This window comes from Odocoileus virginianus, chromosome 22 (assembly GCF_023699985.2).
Source record: "Odocoileus virginianus isolate 20LAN1187 ecotype Illinois chromosome 22, Ovbor_1.2, whole genome shotgun sequence".
NCBI lineage: Eukaryota > Metazoa > Chordata > Mammalia > Artiodactyla > Cervidae > Odocoileus > Odocoileus virginianus.
In genome coordinates, this window is record NC_069695.1 from 12,877,813 (window position 1) to 12,896,766 (window position 18,954).

At 46.9% G+C, this 18,954-nt stretch overlaps 1 long non-coding RNA gene across 1 annotated transcript in view; it reads right to left on the reverse strand.

Annotated features, from left to right (window-relative positions):
* Positions 1–13,094: 13,094 nt before the first annotated feature.
* LOC110139385 (uncharacterized) overlaps positions 13,095–18,954 on the reverse strand; it is a 32,852-nt gene continuing 26,992 nt past the window's right edge. Inside the window, exons 4-6 of the long non-coding RNA XR_011482709.1 lie at positions 14,025–14,120; positions 13,633–13,676; positions 13,095–13,259 (exon numbers count right to left, since the gene is read on the reverse strand). This is a non-coding gene — a long non-coding RNA (uncharacterized lncRNA). The remainder of the gene's footprint in view (positions 13,260–13,632; positions 13,677–14,024; positions 14,121–18,954) is intronic.

The following is an 18,954-nucleotide window of genomic DNA, read 5'->3' on the forward strand; positions in this document are numbered from 1 at the left end:
AGACTCAGAGAGGTTGAATAATTTTCCTGTGGTCACACAGCTCCTTGGCAGAACTGGGATTTAAAATAAGTGGTGTTGTGTGGAAGCTATGAAATGCATAGCTTCCTGGGTTTTCTGCTTTCTGTTTATGTAGTCACACTGGGTTAATTATGTCCATCTCACAGTTGTGTGAGGATGAACTAGCTCTCCAAAGGTTTAAATTTTTTAAAAGCCCTGATATAGCATTGGTTGATTTGGGTGGGGCAAATACGCAAATATTCCTGAATATTTAACAGCTGTCTCTCACTACCCAACACACTGCTATATCTGCCTCCTCTCACTTTTAAGATTTTAAAGAAAGGCCTGTGTCTCATTTCTCTTCATATCCCTAGCACACAATATTGTGCTTGGTGAGTAGGAGGGCTCAGGAAGTGTTTGAGAATGAATGATTCAGTGAATGCAGAATGAGGAGTTAGTCTTGCCCCTCTGATTGGCATGAATGTCTGCAAGTTATCTCTTAACACATCTAAGTCAGGGCACAACTGCACCCACCTCCAGCCCTTCAGCTGTGACACATCCCCCTTCACGCATTCCCAGAGCCAAAGGTTTTCCACGTGCTATGTAGACACGCATGCACTAAAGACATAAGCCAAATCACTCCTGAAATTGTCATTGACGAGAGCAGGATGTAGATCATTCAGGTGGTGCTATAAAGCAAGTGTTCCCATAGTTAAAGCTTGAGGCATCTGCAAGAGCTGTTACCTTATTGCAATGAGCCCCTTCAGGTGGAGGTGCGGAAGTCATTATGCCTGTTAGGGTGGTTTATAGCCTGTGGGGCATATGTAATGCTCACTATCCAGGATAACCTGAATTACCCTCCGGGCTGGCTGGGAGCTCCCGGTCTTGTTAATTTTCTCTTCTTATGGGGAGGCATTCCCCGAGGCCAGCTTGATGCAAATGGTGATGGTGTGGCTGTTACCCAATATTCCTTCGTCTAAAGCTGATCCTGCTTTGGGTCCTAGATATCTACTTAATGTGTAGATAGCACTTGGTTTATGCAAAGCCAACCAGAAAGTAATATGCAAGTCCTTCAAGGTCAAAGGGAGCGAGACAAAGGTTATGGGCAAACCACCCTATGTGCCACCAACTCTGAGATCTTTCTTGACTCCCAGCCCCCACCGTAGACAGAGTCACCAGTCAGCCTTCATCCCCAGTGCCTTGGTACACATCAGTACACTGCACTGCAGTAACTGTTTGCATGACTGGCCTACTAGGAGAAGGGTTATGGTTTATCAGTCCTTTTAGTCTCATCCAGAACCTGGAAGAGACCTTGGGCTCATCTGCTCTTATGAGAGGGCACAGCAGCTGACAAGTCTTTAGGGAAATGCTCTTGTAAACCTTCCCTTGTGGCTCAGCTGGTAAAGAATCTGCCTGCAAAGTGGGAGACCTGGATTCGATTCCTGGGTTGGGAAGATCCCCAGAGAAGGAAATGGCAACCCACTCCAGTACTCTTGCCTGGAGAATCCCATGGACAGAGGAGCGGGACAGGCTGCAGTCCATGGAATTACAAAGAGTCGGACACAATTATGCAACTAACTTTCACTTTTCACTTTCTTCTTGTAAACCTGAGCAAGTGGGACCTGTGTGGCCCTATGCTGACTGAACCCTTGACTCAGGGAACAAATGCCCTGGCAAGGGTGTTTACCAGGTATGCGTCACCTGGAAGGTTAGATCACAGGATTCTTTCCTGGACCCTATCCTTTTAGAATCTGCTGTTGATCAGAGGAATGGGTACAGGAAATGATATACTTGGGATACCAAAAATACATGGACAGAGCCAAAACTGACAAAATGAAAATTAATAGTTACAACAAAAATATTTGTTCACTGTGCAATTTAAGAGTAAGAGACCTGGTTTAAAAACCATTTCTTGGAAATAAATTTTAAAAGTGTTTTAATTTAACTGACATGAAGATAATAAGACCACCAGTGTAGTTAATTTTAAACCTGAGGTCCACCAAACTTATACTCTGCATCTCAAGAGACGCATTGGTGTGCTCCCCAGAGGAGAGTGGCCAGGATGGTGACATGTCTGAAAACCACAGAAAAAAAACGATGAAGACATTAACCTGGAAATGACACCTGGGGAGAGGGGGCTGTGGGGTGGTGGACAGCTGCTGTCAAACACTTGAAAGGCTGCCAGGGCGCTGGTCCTGCCCCTGCCCTCTGCCCCACCCTCAGTTCCTGAACTTGCCCAGGTGACATAGACCCAAGTGGACTCATTTACCCCAGCTGGGGGTGCCCTAAACCTGTATGATGGTCAGTTGTATATGCCAACCTGACTGGGCTTAGAGATGTCCAGATAGCTGGAAAACATTATTTCTGGCTGTGTCTGTGAGGGTGTTCCCAGAAGAGATTAGCAATTTGAATTGATGGACTGAGTGACGAGGATGCAACCTCACCAATGCAGGTTAGCATCTTCCAATCCCCTGAGGACTTGAATAAAACAGAAAGACAGAGGAAGGGTGAATTGCTTTGCCTGCTGTGTTTTCCGGCCCTCAGCTGTCAGCACTCCTAGGACTCAGAAGCAGACTAATGCCGCTGGCTTCCCTGCTTCTTGGGATTTCAGGTTTGGACTGGAACCTCATCACCAGCTTCCCTGGGCTTCCAGTTTGCTGATGAAAGATTGTATAGCACTTCTCAGCCTCCATAATCACATGAATTAATCCCTCATGCTTGTAGGCATGCTCAGTTGCTTCAGTAGTGTCCAATTCTTTGCAACCCTTTGGAGGCCACCAGACTCCTCTGTCCATGGGATTCTCCAGGCAAGAATACTGGATTGGGTTTCCATGACCTCAGAAAAAATCCCTTTCTGAATATTTATATATCCCATTGGTTCTGTTTCCCTAGAAAACCCTCACTGATACAGTCTAAAGTCTCCTAGACCAGTTCTTCTCCAACTGTGATGTGCACCACTTGAGGGTCTTACTAAAATGCAGATTCTGATACAGCAGCTCTGGGCTGGGGCCTGAGATACTGCACTTCTAACAAGTCCTCCAGTCAACTCTTCTCAAAGAGAAGCCAGCAGGGCAGGATGCTCAACAAATGTTAGATGTCATTATAATTACCACTTTCATTGCTGGATTCTACTCCAATCTGTACAAAACCCCCTAAATCCTGATGCTACTTCCCCTCAATGTTGTGCTCATTTAGCATTTCCTGCCACTATGCCCACCTTGAACCCAGATAAGAGCCATTCCTTTCAAGACCAGCCTAATCATGGTCAATCTTGATTTTCAGGCTACTGAGAGTGGATTTGCAGTTTCCTGTACACACTGGCCCTAACATGGCGTCAGTCTTACCTACCATGACCCACCTAGCCCCTAACTTTGTCCCTGTCTACCAGCCCATGTCTCACTGATGAGTTTAATAGGTTGTGCCAAGCTCTAAATAGCAGAACTAGACCCAGTGGAAGCTGAAGGCAAAATATAACAATATTTCCACAAAAATCTGAGCTGCTCACCCGTAAAAAGGGGTTGACTTATAAGATCATGACCTTCTGTCACCAAAAGCTTCCGGTGGAGGCTAAAAGATCACCTGTCACAGGTGTCCTGTAGGTGCCTCCTCTCCTGCAGGAGAAGGGGAAGTTAAAAAAACTGACAAAGGTTTAATCAGATGACTTCTGTGAGGCCTGGGGCCACGTGGCTTCCCAATCTCAGGAAGCTTATAAGCTGCAAGCTGGTTCCTTCCCTCCCCACATCCGTTTCAATTCTCACTTTCTTTCATGGTCTAGGGACTGACTTCCCCTAGCAAGACATTGCTCAAACCATGGACCACAAACCTGCATCAAAACCACTTGGAGAACTTGTTAAAATACAGATCCCTGACCCCCTAGACAGACCTAAACATTGGGAATCCCAGAGAGTAGATCTCAGGTATCACACATTTTCCCAGTAAGAAGGAAAGTGACTCTCATGGGCTAGCTTTGCTGTCTCTTGGGTTTGGGGCATAGTCCTTTGGACAGACATCTGTCAAGCTGGCAGGCCCCATGGGAACACAGCTGGGACATGTGGAACTAGAAGTCCCTTTGGGATATCGAGGTGTGATCTCGAGTAGATTGTTTCCTTGGAGGTTCTGGCTCAGGACAGAGCTCAATAGTGGAGAGAGAAATCCAGAAGCTGTAGGAGACAAAGGTAAGGAGGGAGAAGCAGGTCCCACTTCTGAGGATGTCAGCCATGTGGAGAAGGACAAGCCTGCAAAAGAGGTGGAGAATGAACAGCCAGGGAGGAAGGAGAAAACAAGACCGTCCTGGGAGAGAGTATCCCATGGTGTTGAAGGCCAAGGAGTCAGAGGACCCAGGAAAATTTAGATATGTGGGTGATGTGGAAATCCATGGTAACCAAGGAGAGTGTTACCTTGTGGAGCATTATTACCACATGTTAAAGAATTTAGACTTTATCTTGAGAGCTTAAGCAAGAGAATCACATGCCCAGAATGGGGAGATGAACAGAGAGAAACAAGACTGAAGAATTGGAGGCCAAGAAGGAGGGGTAAAGAGGAGATGCAGGACTCAAGGAGAGTTCAGGAATAAAACTTAGGAGATTAGCCCCAAAGAAGAAACAAGCCAATGTTCATCATCTGACGGATGGCTAAATAAAATGGAGTGTATCCATACAATGAAATATTATTCCACCAGGAAAGGGAACAAGGTACTGATTCATGCTACCCCATGGATGAACCTGGAAAGCATGTGAAGTGAAAGAAGCCAGTCACAAAAGACTGCACAGAGTATGATTCCAATTACATGAAATGTCCAGACTCGGCAAATTTCTAGATGCATAGAGTATATTAGTGATTGTCTAGGGCTAAGTGAGATGGAGGGGTTGGGGGTGATGACTAAAGGGTACTAGGTTTCTTTCCGGAGTGTTGAAAATATTCTAAAATTTATTATGTTGATGGAGGCATAACCCTGTGAATATATTAAGAAACACTGAATTGTACACTTCAATTCAATGGGTGGATTATATGATATGTGAGTCACGGTTTGATAAGTTGTTTTTCATGATGGCGGAAGAGGAGAGAGACAAGGATGGTTTCCAGGTATGAGTGGTGTCTCAGGCCAGGCTCCACAGCAAACAGACTCAGAGGTAGAGATTCATGGACGGGCCACCCCTGTGGGACAGTGGAGGCGGGGCCTGCTGGGCAGAGGGAGGAGCCTGGCGGTTCAGCGCTCTTCACACAGACCTGGCCCATCACACGTGGAGCACTGCAGCTGGGAAAGACCTTCACATCCCCACATGACCTTCAGTCACTGGCTATTCCCAGGAGTGGATGTGACCTTGGACGAGGTACATACGGTCTTCTTCAGTTCAGTTCAGTTCAGTCGCTCAATCGTGTCCGACTCTTTGTGACCCCATGGACTGCAGCACACCTGGCCTCCCTGTCCATCACCAACTCCCAGAGTTTACTCAAACTCATGTCCATTGAGTGGGTGATGCCATCCAACCATCTCATCCTCTGTTGTCCCCTTCTCCTCCCACCTTCAATCTTTCCCAGCATCAGGGGCTTTTCCAATGAGTCAGTTCTTCTTCACATCAGGTGGCCAAAAGATTGGAGCTTCAGCTTCAGCATCAGTCCTTCCAATGAATATTCAGGACTAATTTCCTTTAGGATGGACTGGTTGGATCTCCTTGCACTCCAAGGGACTCTCAAGAGACCTCTCCAGCACCACAGTCCTAAAACATCACTTCTTCTGTGCTTAGCCTTCTTTATGGAAGGTCCTCTTCTGCTGGGGGCAAAGGCTGGAGAAGGACAACTGAGAGCCATCCGTGGGCAGCACTGGGCAGTGGGGAGCAGATGCTCCGGCCTGAGACGGCCTCTGGGGGCTCAGCACGGCCCAATATACAAATGGCCACTCTGTGGGAGCAGGCAGGGAGACGATAGTTAGAAAAGAAATTAAGTCAGCTACAAGGAGGCACCCAAAGGAAAACGAAGCACATGAGGCTGTGAGAAAGCAAACACAACTGCTTTATCCTCTGCAACAAATTTTGAAGATGTTTTTAATCTTCACATTCAAATTAATATGGTTTTGGCAGACCGATGCAGATCAATAGTGTCCTAAATATAGATTTACACACAAATGGCTCTACTGGCCCATGTGGTCAATTGTGTTATTAAAGCTCCCGAAGTATGCATTTACAGAGCCGGACCAGAAATCCCACCTTGCCAGGGTCCCCTGACACCTGTTGGACCTCAGGAGCCCACTGGCCACTCACACAGCAGGTCTTGGAGAAACGGGCTTTCCGAAAGTCATTTTCCCAGTCAAGCAGATGAGGACCCGACCCCATCTCCTGTGCATGGTGGGAGAATTTGCCCTAACCCCAGTGCTTGTGCAGAAGAGGAATCTGAGGTCTTGAGAGGGGAAGGGAGCTCCCCAAAGTCACAGAGCAGGTGGAGCAGCCCAGACCACGCCTGACCTGCATCTCCTTCTGCACCGTGCCGCGGAGTCAGAGGGCCACAGCTGGACTCTTCTGTCTACCCGCTGCTGGCTGTGTGAGCGAGGGCAAGTTACTTCACCTTTTCACACATTATTTTTCTTTTCGTCAAAACAGAGGTACATGAGGAGGGGTGCCTACTCATGGGGTGGTGGAGTAACAGGGATTCTCTAAGAATTCTCTGACAGTGTTAAGCCGACGCCTGCCTAAAGCATTCAGGAAAATGTAAGAAAGGTTTTATTCCCATACTGTCCCTTTACCAGGGGGCTTGGATACAGTTTTCTCACAGACTGTCACTCCACTTACTATACCAAATGGAGAGATATCTTCAAGTTCCTATGATGTTCCTAGGATAATGAAGTGCAGGAAGTATTTCCCTGGCCCAGCTCTGCAATAGGAAGCACAGACATCAATATTTCTGGTCTGGACCTTTCCTAGTGTCAAATCATGGCTCACCCTCGGCCAGGGGAGAAGGGGTGGGAAGTAGGAGTGGGGCTTCTTGTCGTCTGTCCATGACCATGCCATGGACAGAAACTCTAGGGGGGAATCCACATCCCCATCCATCCATATCACTTCAGCAGTACCATCTCAGGGGCTGCCAAAGACTTCAAATTTCTCCTGCTGGCCTGAATCCAAACGTCCTAAAGATTTCCATCTAATATTCATACCTTTGGGTAGCCTCTGTCTTTTTCTTCCATTTAAGCAATTCTACTTTACATTAATACTAGTTTCAGCTCAAAAGCAAATGGGGTACTGAAACTGTGCAGCCTTTCTTGGTGTTACAGAAGTCCCTCACGGATTCAGAATTCATTTATGTTAACTTTTTAGATTTTCATCTAACAAAAAGCAGTAAGACTTTAAAATTCCTACATGTGGTAGTTTTATTTTTATGTGTAATGAAACTACCATATGACCCAGCAATTCCACTCCTGTGTATTTTTTCCAAAAAAAAAATTAATTCCAAAAGATACATGCCCCCCAATGCTCACAGCAGCATCACTTAAAATTGCCAAGGTATGGAAGCAACCTATGTATCCTTCAACAGACGAATGCATAAATAAGCTGTGGTATATATTAATATATGCAACGGAGTATTACTCACCCATAAAAGAGAATGAAATTTTGCCAGCCACAGCAATGTAGATAGACTTGGAGGACATTATGCTAAGTAAAATAAGTCAGAGAAAGGCAAATACTGTATGATCTCACTTACTTGTGTAATCTAAAAAATACAGCAAACTAGTGAATAAAACAAAAGAGAAGTAGACTCACAGACATAGAGAACAAACCAGTGGTTACCAGAGGGGAGAGGGAAGAGGGAGTGGATTTTTTTTTAAGGATTTTTATGGGATTATATGAAATCATGTGTGTCAAACTCTTGAAAACTGTAAAGCGCTGCAAAATTCAAAGAATTTTCATTCAATTAAAAAGAAATGCCCAAAGTCCAGTTTCTAAAAAGACAATGTCTCTTCAAAAGAGGTCAGCAGCTCTGAGAACGTCGCCCGAGTGTTCTCAAGGGAGCACGGGTGTGGTTGCTCCGGCAGAGTTGAGGGCAGGACTCCCTGCTGGGAAAGAGCAAAGAAAGTATTGTGACCAGTACTCAACACAGAGGTCACACCCTGGAGACCAGGGACCCCCGGAGCGAGGGAGCAGGAGGGGAATATTGGAGGATGGCAGTGGGAGGAGGGGAAGACGGGGGCCGGGAGGACGAAGGAGCCCTACAAACTTGACACCATCTCCCCGGAGTCTCCCACAAGCCAAACTCGCCAGGCCACGGGGACTCAGCCACCTGGCCTTCCAGTGGAAGCCACCCGGACACCATGTGCTCTGTGGTCCCAAGATGGAACCGGGGAGATAAACCCTGCACAGAATCTGTCTTGATTAAGGAACCACTCTCATCACAGCTCAGCCTCAGCAACCCAGCCACAACCAGGACACCCAATTGTCTCTCCAAAAGGTCAATCAATAGGATGTGTGTTTGTGCAGAGTTCAGCCGGCAGCCAGTCCATCACCACCCACAGCTGCATGCTGGGTCAGCTCTCTAACGGTTTCTCCCCACTCTCAGAGCTGCCCCCAGTTGTGGGGTGGCTGAGTGTGGCCGGATCATCACAAATGATAAAGGATGTCAGAAGCCATTAAGACCCCCGAAACCAGCAGCCTCTCCTGTCTTCCTAGGGCTCAAAATCTGGGTGAGAATGCTGCGTTGTCACATCACAGAGGGGCAGCCTTCCTCTTGTCTTTGCCCACATGAGGCTTGCCACAGGGCAGTGGCAAATGGGCCACCTCTCACCTGGTGGTGACAGCATCATCCTTCCAGCCGCACCGTCAGTTAGAATGCTGACCTGCTGGTCTCAAGAGAGGCGAGGGGAGGGGCAGATGGGGGTGAGGCTGCCTGCTCAGCTCCGGCTTTTCATCCTTCTCAACCTCTCTCTCCCTGATAGTAGTTTTAGAGTAAATAATCCCCTTGGGCCCAGGTCATTGGACTGCTAACAGGACCAAATCTGACAACAGAAAATTAAGTGCTTATAAGCATACAACATGTCGGAAGAAAAAAAAGGCCAGAAGTCAGGAGACTATAGGTTTGATCCACATGTTTTGACATGAACTAGGGAAAAGGGGTTTAAACAAGTCATTCGAGTTCTCTGTGCCTCGGTTTACTCATCTGTAAAATGAGACCTGTGGTCCAGATCTCACAAGTCCCTCTTGCTCTAAATGGGCAGAGGAAGCATATTTCATAATGGAGTGCCCAACTCCCCAGCCTTTAAGGGGCTACATTTTAGACAAGATCTAAACGTCCCACATTGCTCCAGATTGCTGTGCTGGAGCCCTACATCCCACGGGTGCCATAGGGTGAGCCCCAGGCCTGGTTTGGCCAACACGGATGTGTAGGTCCAACCACCCTCCTTCCCAGGTCACTTGAAGCCCATACCCCTTCTATTAGCCTGCTCTTGCTCCAAGGGCCTTCTTTTCCTTTCCTCATACTCCCTGCTTCCTCCAGACTTTCGCACATGCTACTCTCACTGTCCACCTGGATCTGGCTTCCCTCCCTGCCCAGGGAATCTCACTTTTCTGCGTCCCTGTGTTTGAGCCCCTTGAGGTTAGATGTTGAGTCCACCTTGTTCCATTTGCATTCCTAGCTCGTAGCCAGCACCCACCACATAGTGTGCATTCTATGAATATTTGCAGGATGGATAAATAACTGAATGCGTGAGTGAGCCCAAACTCTATACTCAGAGACCTGCAAATTAGAAGCTCTACTTGTTGATATCTAAGTCATCATTTTTCACTTTAATACAGTTGAGGAAGGTGATGCACAATATCTACATCTGCATCTGCATCTTCCCTTCTCTGACCAAGAGAACTCAGTTTGGTTCTTCAGACTGCCTTGCAGCTAAGGGTAACCATGTGATTCACTCCAACCAATGATCTGAGAGCAGAAGTCTAGTCAGGAGGCATCTAGAAAACCCACTGTATTCCTGATAAAGGAAAAAGACTTGGCTAGTTCACAGTAACTTTTACCATTTGCAAAAGTTCCCATCTAGAACCTGGACCTGACCTTTTGGGGAGAAAGTACAAAGTTGATGCTAAGGATGAGAGAGAAGAAAGAAGGAATCTGGACCCTAATGAATTGCTTGAATAGCTACATTAGCTCTGGATAGCCTATTCTTGTCTGTTTTTCAAGTGAGAAAACTAAAATCACTCTTGAAGCCAGTGCGCCCCAATCTTTTTGACATCAGGAATCAGTTTGGTGGAAGACAGATTTTTCCACAGGCCAGAGGTGGGTCCATGGCCAGGGGTTGGGGACCCCTGCTCTAAAAAGCAGACAAGGTCGGAGGGGAAGGAAAGCAAAGTCGCATCTTCTCTCCCATGCTGCCATCTTTGTTTCTTTTCCCAAAATCAATCCATTGAGCAACTGATCAATCTATTGATCATTCTCTTGGGATGAGAATTCAGAAGATCAACTCTACCTACAAGATTCTACTGCAGTCCTCTAGGACTTAAAATTCATCTGAGTCATCACTGAAGGTGAAGGTGGAGAGTAAAAAAGCTGGCTTAAAACTCAACATTCATAAAACCAAAACAATGGCATCCAGTCCCATCACTTACAGATGGGGAAACAATGGAAACAGTGGCAGAGTTTATGTTCTTGAACTCCAAAATCACAGTAATGGACAGTGACTGCAGCCATTAAATTAAAAGACACTTGCTCCTTGGAAGAAAATCTATGACAAACCTAGATAGCACGTTAAAAAGCAGAGACATCACTTTGCCAACAAAGGTCTGTATGGTCCAGGCTATAGTTTTTCCAATAGGTGTGTACAGTACTAGGAGTCAGTTTCTTGGAATATAATTTTTCCACAGACTGAAAGGTGGGAATGGTTTTGGTTTTGCTTGCCTGATTACCTTCTGCTGTGCAACCTGGTCCCTAACAGGCCACAGACCAGTACTGGTCCATGGCCTGGAGGATACCACCATGATCAGGCTCTATTACAGACAGCCAAATGGAATCCTGAGTCAACAGCTAAACAGAAATGAACTGTGTGACTATTTGTGCATTCAAAAACCATTCACTGAGTTCCTACCATGTGTCAAATACCATGTAGTACATGTATGATAAATTCATATACATGGGCTGGACAGCCCATGGACAGGAAGCCTGGCTAAGGGAGCCTGCTCATCATTCACTCATTTCTCCATCTACCCATCCTCCTGTCTACTCAGCTGTCCTTCCATCCGTTCTGTTCAAAACGTATTTCTTGAGCACTCACTCTGTGTCAGGCCCTATGCCAAGCACTGGGGATGCAGCCCTGAACCAGTGACACGAAGCCTCTGCTCTCATGAAGCTCTCACTCAAGCATGGGAAGCAGTCAAGACAACAGACAATCACAGTAGCACATTGTTAAGCGCTTCATAAGAGATGGGCAGGGGGTGGTGGGCGTACGTAAGAAGGGCACCTAACGCAGATGTGGGGCTGGGGGGCTTTGGTCTCCTCACCTATAAAACGGTAGCATTGGGAATTGACCAACTGACCTACAGGGTTTCTAGGAGGATCAGCTGAGATCGTGCATGTGAAAGAACTTTACAGAGCACCATGCCATCCCAGGCTTCTTCCGAAAGGGCAAAAGACACACACTAGGCAGCATTTTGGGGGTCTCTGGCAATGACAGCTCTGCAGGCTGAAGCCATAAGCCGATGCTCCATCCAAATAAGACCATCTCCTGACTGGCGGGTGATGAAACACCAGCCCTCCTCTAGCATTTTTACTGGTTTTATTCAACGGTGGAGAAAAGCTGCATGGAAACGTCATGCTCTAGAAATGCCCCAGGTTGGCTATCTGGCCAGCCTTCTGGAGTCACGAGGGGTGGTGTGAGTGCAGAGGAGGAGTTGATGGGCAAGGAAGGCTGAGGCTAAGGATTCAGGCTGTGGCCATAGTAGATGGGGAAGTTTAAGGGTTGAAACTCTGATAGTTGGAACACCAGAAATCCATGTCAATCTCAAAGGATAAGAAGGACGTTTGGAGCCTAAGACAGGGTTCTTGGATGAATGTTGTTTTAAACACAGAGTAAACGCCTTCAAGCTAGAAATCCAGTCTGCTCCTTGGGACCTGCCGTGTAACAAGGCATCGTCCGCTATCAGCAGTGTAGAATCGAGTTTTTAAAACTGCTGTGTATTTTAAATAAAACACACCAGGAGGAGAAAAGAGCAGAAGATCCATCATCATCTCCCTGAGGTAGGCTTCAGCTCCAAGGAAACGAAAAGTCAAGTGGATACAAGAGCCTGGCCTCCAGACTCAATGCTTAGAGCTCTTTCCTCTCCTGGGAAAACTGCATGATGTAGTGAGGGAGGGGCGTATTTTCAACCATTCACTGACCACGAGCAACCCTATGAGCTTCTTAAATCCTTAAATCCTATGAGCTTCCCTAGTCTTTACCTGTAAAAATGTAAGATGGCACTAGCCCATCTCATAAAGTTGTGAGAATTAGCTAGGATGGTGCATTCAAAGGCATCAGGTAAATTTGGGTTCAGCACAAAAAGATGGGCTCACTGATACTCCCATAGCTCCCAGGGATGGTGACTGGGATGATGCAATCTTAGTGGCAGAAGAAACACCTTCAAACTTCCCCAGAACTGAGCTTCGAGCTCTGAAAACTGTAGGCGGTAGCCATTGGCTGGAGCCAGGGCAGCCTAGGTCTACGTGGATCCGGTGGGAGGGAGTGAGAGGGGCTGCTTTGGGCTCTAAGGTCACCACGAATATCTCAAGTAAAGCATGTCCAGCAGTGGGTGCTCTGTGAGTGACAGCTACAACCCCTCAGAAGACCAGCCTGCCCAGCTTTCATCCCAAAAACACACATATCTGTGTTCCGAATCCACTGCTGCCCAGTGATGACTTAGGGCTCATCGCTTCATCCCCCAGCACTCAATTTCTTATTACAAAGTGGACAGTAACTTGCTCAACTCCTACCCAGGGTGGTGACGAGATGTTGTTTCTATCACTACCGAAAATCTATGTAACTGTTGGATCTGCCTCATATGTATTCAGGGTCCCATTGTCCGGATTCTCAAAGTTGGCTAAACACAGCAAGACATCACACAGAAACAACAAAATGCAAAGCTGCCAAATTAAACTAGCAAATCAGAACCAGTGATTATCAGGCCTAAAGATTGGTTTTGGTTTTGTTTTCTTCTTCTTCTTCAGGTTATTCGGATGGGCATTCCCATTTTGTTCTAGATCATGGTTTGGGCTCCACTATGCAACCAGTTTGGAGGTCCTCTCTGAGGCGTGCCCTTTGAAAATTGAACAGAGTGAGATTTTAGTCCACAGCATTTGTTCATTTTTAATATAAGTAATTAAACAAGTGATTTTTTTTCTAAAGGAACTCCATTGCTTTTGGTTAAGCACATTCATATAAATGATTTTTAAAAAGCTAATCTCCTAATGAGTTGAGAATTTGATATCGATTCAGTAATTACAAAGCATATTGCAAAATCAATGATAAATACTCCTGAAATTCCTATTGATTAGCTCTGATAAGATTATATTGAACAGAGATGACGTATTTAAGAGTGCCAATATGCACACAAGTTGACACACTCAGCAGCAATGGCAGAGCAGGGTAGACCTCAGGCCAGTGGGGAAGGAAATCTGCTCAGTACGTACTGTTCATGCTCTTTCCACACACTTGGTTCTGGCTTTTGAAGCTGCTGGTTAATGAAACATAAGATTATTACTCCCTTGTGCATTTAAGTTTTCAGGTCTTTATACAATAATTAATTAGGATTATGTGACAAGAAGAGAATTTCCACTAGGAAAAGAAAAACTAATAGTACTGCTTTAACAAATGATGCTTAAACTCCTATTGACTCAACTTAATTTATTTAATCTTTCTACCTAGACCACCCTGAAGGTAATTATTCAACTTTAAATACTTTTAAACTAGTATCTTTTAAGTCTGGGATTTCTCACGTAGCCACTTACTGTCTAATAAAGTAAGTTTCCTGGGAATGAAGTGTTTCAAATTACAAAGAAACAGGTAAACTCATAAAACATACACATCAGCGGTTCTCCATGTGTGGTCCCTGGATCAGTAGCGTGGCACCACTCGGGAGCTTGTTAGAAATGGGAATGCCCAGAGCCTCACTCCAAACCTGCTGAACCAAAAACCAGGGGTGAGGCCCTGCAATCTGTGTTTTCCCGAGGTGATTCCAATGCCCTCTCAAGGTTGAGAATCATTACTATAGGTCATGAGGGTTTTCCTGAGCATCTACTATATGTCTGCAACTCTGCCACATGTTAGGAGACACAGGAGAACACGAGGTGGCTGCCCTTGGGCACCTGACAATCTGGTTAGGGTGTCAGACTTACATACTCAGTTCTGTCAGTAACTAGCTGCAATATCTTGGCAAGACTTAGCCCCTCCACACCTGCCCTGTGATGTGAAAACAAGGGCTGGCTTCCCTGCTGACTCACCCCCTTGAATGGCATGGTCTTTGATTTCCCCTGTGAAAGTCACTTCTTTGGGATTCACAGCAGGAACCAAACCCAGTCTAGAAACGGGGAATGACACTAAGACAGGGTGGGAAATGCCTCCCCTTCCCACGTGGGAAACACTCTTCCAGTCCTTTCCTGCCCTCAGACCACAAAGCCAGGCCTCATCACAGGAGGGCTGGGGCCGGGTGTTTTCTTTCCAGCTGGTCTGAGGAAGCTGCACCATCAAACCTTGGGTGGTGAGGAGTATCGTTCATTTATGAATACCAAGACAATCCTGAAACGGGAAAGGCAAATTCCACGTGATAACAGGCCTAGGCAAGGGAGAGGGCATTATAACAAACACCCCTCCTACTCCACCGCCGTGCCCAGGACCCTCTAGCTGGTCTTTGCTGATCTCCCGTTCCTCACATCACCCACTCCTCCCAGTACACTGTGAGGCATGACTGTTTTTAATGAAGTGAATGCTTATTTGTGGGTCACTGGCCCTAAAGGTCATCCCCAAAGAGAACTTCCTGACACGCTTTGCATGACAACATCATCACTTCCAAGGACATAGTCATCCAGAAATACAGCACATACAAGAATAAGTCTGAACTCTGTGTCATATTAAATTCAATGGATTATCTTAATAGTCATGGCGTGTTAGAGCTAGAAGGATCCTCAGGGGTTAACGAACTCCCTTGTGTTACAGTCTATAGGGCAAAATTCAGCACTTAATTGTATCTTTATTAATAGGACAATGAATGATTTGTCCATTATTGCTCCATTTCTATTAGTTAAGTTTGGAATCAAGACTTGAACCCAGAGCTTTTGACCTGAAACTGGTTCTTTCTCCATCACCAAAGGAAGATTTCTCACCTATAGCAGAAATGGAAGGAGGGACACAGTAAAAAGATGTTTCTTTATGCACTCCATCTGTTCATTTTCTTCCATGAAAATATACCTTAGAGAAAGGCATTTTTCAACAAATCTTTAAAACTGACTTTGTAAAGCGTGCCATTCCATTCCTAAGGCTTTACCTGCCCCCCACAACACCGATTATCTCCCCCAAAGAGTTGATACCTCCATTTGAGACACTGTCTTCTGGGTTCCCAGCCACGGCCCACCCAAGAAACATCCCCTTGACTCAATCCTCCCCTTCTCTCTCACATCCTTTGGGAAATAGCTATGTAACAATTTTATCCTAAGGGATGATGTGTCGACAATGGTTTCCTTGCCTTACTTTAAAGGTATATGGATATTTACAAAAGGCATGACCCTTCCTCCCTAAGTGGTGATACTCCTGGCATTGGTGGGCAACAGGTTGGAGAAATTTTTCAGCCACTGATGGGGGAGGGGAGAGGGGAGAAGTCACTGGTGCCCCCCAGTCACTCACATAGCTGATCTGACTGCTGGGTGGCTGTCCCCCTTTCGGCAAGGTTTCCCTTTTAAATGGCCCAATCGATATTCATTAGGCATTGCCAGCTCCCCATCTCTCCCTAACTGATTTATCCGCCATGCTATAAAACCCATTAAAAATTAATCCTCTAATAGACAAGGGCTCAAATTGGCTGCCCGGAGGTTCCGGATATAAGACAGATGTGTGTTGCTTCTAAGAGGGAGCGACTCAAAGGCAGCGGCCATGCAGGAGCAGAAGGTCCCCTCTCCAAACCCTTGTGCCCAGGAGAGCCCAGGAGCAGCCCTAGTGACTTCTGTCTTCGCCAAGAAAATAGTGTCCCAAAGAATTCCAAATGGGAAGGGGTCAGTGACCTGGTCTTCCTCCTTAGGACTGGAAAATAAAGTTCCTGGACAACCTCCTGACCCAAATCAGGCTCATCTGGGACAGAGGACGATAGGTTATACTCTCTGTGCAAAAAGCCCATCCCTGACTGCGTGTCCCCAGCCTGCCCCACCCTCCCTTGGGCACCAGGGAACTTTGATGGCTCTCGCCTCTCAGAGAGTGTTTTTTCTGTGGCACATCTTTCCCTTTCTGTCCTCTGCATGCAACTATCCCTCAAGGGCTTCCTCCTCCTCCCTCCACTTCCTTTCTTAGCACTCTCGTAATTCTAGTTATCACCTTTTATCATTCATTCAATCAACAATGAAGTCCATGGTGAGGTCACTATCTGCCCAGTACCAGATAGAATCTCTTGGAGCCAGACATGCACAGGCAGCCCTGCGCCCCTGGCGTTTCCTGTTCTATGCGGGAGAAAGAGTCAGTTACCACTAGTGACCACATCCATCTGGGAGGACTTTCAGAGTGCGGTGGATGCTTGGGGCAAGGGATACCAGCCCAGGGGGCCTGGAGGCCATGAAGTCCCATTGGAGCCCTGGCTGGAACAGTGGGGAGAGTTAAGGACGCAGCACTGATAGGGTCAGGTCCAGAGAGGAGAGAGAGCCCGGGACCCTTCCAGGCCTGGGAGGATTGAGGCAGGAGCAGTAAGAGCTGGGAGTGGAGAGTAAACAGAGGCTGGATTGCCATGAGCTTTGAAGGCAAGAAAGTGTTTCACCTAAGAGAGGAAAGTATTCAGATTTATTTGTCAGAAAACTCACTGGAGCTGCAGGGTGGAAAACAAGAAAGAGTGAAAGATTGAATCTGAGGAACCCAGTAAGGCAACATTTGAGATAAGAGAGAGGCCTGGGCCAGAGCAGAGACAGCAGCCATATCCAGAAGTAGGGCACAGCTTAACTGAGTGGACCAAGAATGTGTTAGACACCAGGGCTGACACACAAGCCCTGGGTCAGCCTGAAGGTGATTAATATCCACTGCTAGATTTAGTAATGCAATTGACAGATCTGAGCTTAAGAATGTGTGTATGTTTTTGTAATGCTCCATCATGTAGCTTAACTTTTAAGAAGCTGTGCATATTCACTCCTGAATTCATTCCACAAATACTCAGTAAGCACCTACTATGTGCCAGGTACTATGCAAGATGCGGGGAATATGATAATAAAAGAGGTACAGTTCAGGCCCTCAAGGAATTCACATTCTTTAGTATAATACTGGTGTAGCATTATTTTCTAGGAAAGGGAAGGTGGGGCATGTGCCACTCCCACTTTTTCTGGGGTTCATGGGTGGGACTTGCCCATCCAACACATCATCAATGGGTTTTCCCTTCCCTCCTGGCATCGTGTACCTGAGGGGAGTAACCAGACCCCCTAACTGAGTGGCAATGCCAAGCCTCCATCACTCTCTTGATAGTTCGCCTGGGATCTGACCTGCCCCATAGGTCAGCAGGCCGTCCCTCTGAGCTTGAGTGAGGGGCTTTCCACTCCCCAGAGCACATCTCATGGCTTTGCCATATCCTGCCTCTGTGAAATCCTGCATCCAGCTTCTGAAATATCCTATTGGGTGGAACAGGGAGGCAAGCACGTGGCCTGGGGACAAGGAGGAACAACGATAATGCTTCTCAGACCCTGAGATCTGGAGACGTGAGAGCTGACAGAGATCAGAGCTAAGCGCTATGAGAGGCATGAAAACAGACGGGAGCTCCATTGCAGGTGGTAGAATTTGACCACCCCCTGCCTCCCAACTTTAAAAGAAGAAAGTCCCAGATTAGTAAAACTACAGTTCTAAGATGAAGCAGCAGGCCATAATTCAAGCAGTTTCAAGAAGGATTTGGATAAACTTATGGAAAATTCTTTATGGCTGATTAAGTGGAATTTGGGAGTGCTGGAGGCAAGTCCAAAATTGTTGACCCGTTAGAGTGATGGCTGTTAAATGCTCTCTTTTGGGGACAGTTGCCAAGACTGGATGAACCAGTGGATGGCCCGTGATGGCATTTCTGATGCCCGCAGGACAATGAGGCCCAGTGCACACCTGAGGCACACCCAAAGGTCTCCGCCTGACTGTTCTAGCCCGCAAGGACATGGGTGGCTCTTCTCATCACTACCATAAAATATGCAGTTGCCAGCCTGTCCTGGGGTTTGCATATTTCCAGATTTACATACACTGGTACACTTCCCTCCAAGAAACTTTTGCTGTGTCCTCCCGTCCCACTGTTGCTCAAGACCTAGGATGTGGCAGATCTCCCCACCCACCCCAGAGCCAGGACCCTCAGGAGAAGACCTGGATTGCTACTTACTCTCTCACTGGGAGCCAGCGTAAGGAGCACTCTGGAAGCTGAAGGTGACCCTTCCTTCCTCTTCCCCGCTCAGAGGGCTCACGCTCCCACCAAGAGCAGCATTCTGCTCACAGTTTCCCGGGAATGATGGTTCCCGAGAGCCCCTGTCAGAGGGGCTGCGACCCTGCATACCCTTCTTCCTCCAGCCTCAGACTCCACCCATCAGCCCTCTGCTCCCCCAGCACATTTCCTTGCCCGAGTCTCTGTCCATATGATGGTTGGCTGGTTGGTCAATTTTCTGAGTGCCCCACCCTGCACACTCTTTCAGTGCAGAAGGAAAGCACCTCCGTGAAGGGCTTTGTTGGGACCAGCAGTCCCCTGCTTGCCATATGGGCAGCCCCTGTGCTGAGCCCATCACTGGGAGAGACCCAGGGCCTTAGTTCTGAAT